General features: G+C 31.5%; 1 long non-coding RNA gene across 1 annotated transcript; it reads right to left on the bottom strand.

The window, feature by feature from the left end:
- Positions 1-509: 509 nt before the first annotated feature.
- On the bottom strand, positions 510-1,831 carry LOC107736642 (uncharacterized). Its single transcript, XR_001639706.1, has 4 exons — positions 1,762-1,831; positions 1,442-1,548; positions 673-756; positions 510-571 (listed from the first exon to the last, which is right to left on the bottom strand). It is a non-coding gene; the product is annotated as an uncharacterized LOC107736642 (long non-coding RNA).
- Between the last annotated feature and the right edge of the window lie 183 nt (positions 1,832-2,014).

The following is a 2,014-nucleotide window of genomic DNA, read 5'->3' as shown; positions in this document are numbered from 1 at the left end:
GTTAAAAGCGCTATATAAATAAAGGTAACTTGACTTGACTTGACTATAGCTAAGAAATAATTGGTTATTGTCAGGCTGGGGGATCCATGCCTTAAGGATGCATCTTAAACTGTCCAGTATGGCAACTGAGCCCCTTAAATCCTAAGCTTTCACCAAATTCAAGAATTGCCAACAAGTGTTCCAATATAAATACTTCCCTTTACTGTAGTTGAAATATATACTGTAGTTGAAATCTATAGTAGTATGCCCATTGCCCAGATTGCATGCGTACTATTTTAAACATACAGTACACTATCTAATTTGCTGGAGCTTATTTTATGCTAGTAATCAGATCATAACATAAATATATTATGAAATACTATATTTAGACTTTGTTTAGTTATCGCAGAAAAAGTGAAGTGTGATTGAAATAAAGATCTATGTATGTTTGTACAGTATATATTTTAACTGTGTATGTATCTATGTATGAGTCTATGTAAGTAATTAAGTATTTATTTACTTACCTTTCCAATGCTTTTGAGCATCCAAAATCTCCAAGATTGATGTAACCATCCTCAGTCAGAAAAACATTCTACAATGACAACAGAAATTATTATTTGGTGAAAACTAATTATTAGTTTATATTATTTGGTTTGGTGACAAATGATTTATTGAGCTTTTGTCAGTGTTTACCTGTGGTTTTATATCTCTGTGAAGAATATTCCTCTCATGAATATACTGCAGAGCCAGACAAATCTGAACAAACCAGTCAAGAATCTACACAGATGATAAACATGGAGAAAGCAGTGAGTTCATTAGTACAGTATTTACTAAGTAGTTAAACATGGCAGACCTATGTATTTGTATTTTTTTTTTTCAGCTATCACTTTATATCCTAAAAGGCTGCATCTTTACTCTTAGAAGGTTGTTTCGAGCCTTTCATCAGTACTAGGGTACAGGCTGCCCATTAAAAAGTGTACCAATATTCTGTAGGGTGGTCTGGACTACCTCAGTACTTTCCATTTTAGTACTATTGTGGAACATTAATGTAACCTATGGGCTACATGTTACTTTTTTATAATGTTTTTTTATGTGAGAGCATCATCTGGGCCTCTGTAAGAATATATTCAAAGGGATCATAAACTGAGAAATCTAAATCCCCTTGAATGTTTGACATATGGAGTCACTGTACTATAAAAACATCCTGTAATTTTCAGAACTCAAAACCTTCTCGTTAGTCTAAAAACAGCTGGACCAGAGTTTGTCTTTCTCAAATTTAATATTGGATTTTTCTAACAGCATATTTACTCACTTTAGACAGAGTTACTATTAGCTATTTATCAAAGGAACAATGCATAACTTATACATTAATATTTCAAACTTGTACATAAATATTTCTCTTCATTAAAATGAATGAATGTACATTTGACCAGAGTATGTTATGTCTATATAAGACACTCACCTGCTGTTCTTCAAAAAACCCTCTCTCTTTCTGTGCTTTCATCCTCTGGTAAAGATTTCCTCCTGCACAATACTCCATCACAATACAAAAGAGTCCTGCTTCTTTATCTAAATAAAGACATATCCAGTCAGTAATATAACTTATATTTATTTATTAGTGTAATGGCTTTATTTCACAGCCAAAAAACTACAGATGTTTTTTTTTGTTCATGTTATTATCTTTCTCTACACAGTATGTCTTCATTGTTAATTTTTCTCTTTAATTAAAATAAAATGATAAAGAAACATTACCATTCATCTTTTCCTACAATTTAAACACACCTTCACATAAATCCGCATAAGTAACAATATATCCATGCTCCAGACTTTTCAAGATCTCGACTTCCCTCTTCTGTGGGGCAAAATTTTCATTTGTAATTTTATTTTTTCATGAGGCACGTAAAATTGACACTCATAGCAATTACAAAACTGCATCTTTAATAGCATTTTAACAGCAACAAAATATGACAATAATATGGTACTAAATACTTATACAGGTACATCTCAATAAATTAGAATGTCATGGAAAAGTTCA

Source organism: Sinocyclocheilus rhinocerous, unplaced genomic scaffold, assembly GCF_001515625.1.
Source record: "Sinocyclocheilus rhinocerous isolate Xijiao unplaced genomic scaffold, SAMN03320098_v1.1 C36850691, whole genome shotgun sequence".
Lineage (NCBI taxonomy): Eukaryota > Metazoa > Chordata > Actinopteri > Cypriniformes > Cyprinidae > Sinocyclocheilus > Sinocyclocheilus rhinocerous.
This window is presented reverse-complemented; position numbering and strand designations above follow the sequence as displayed.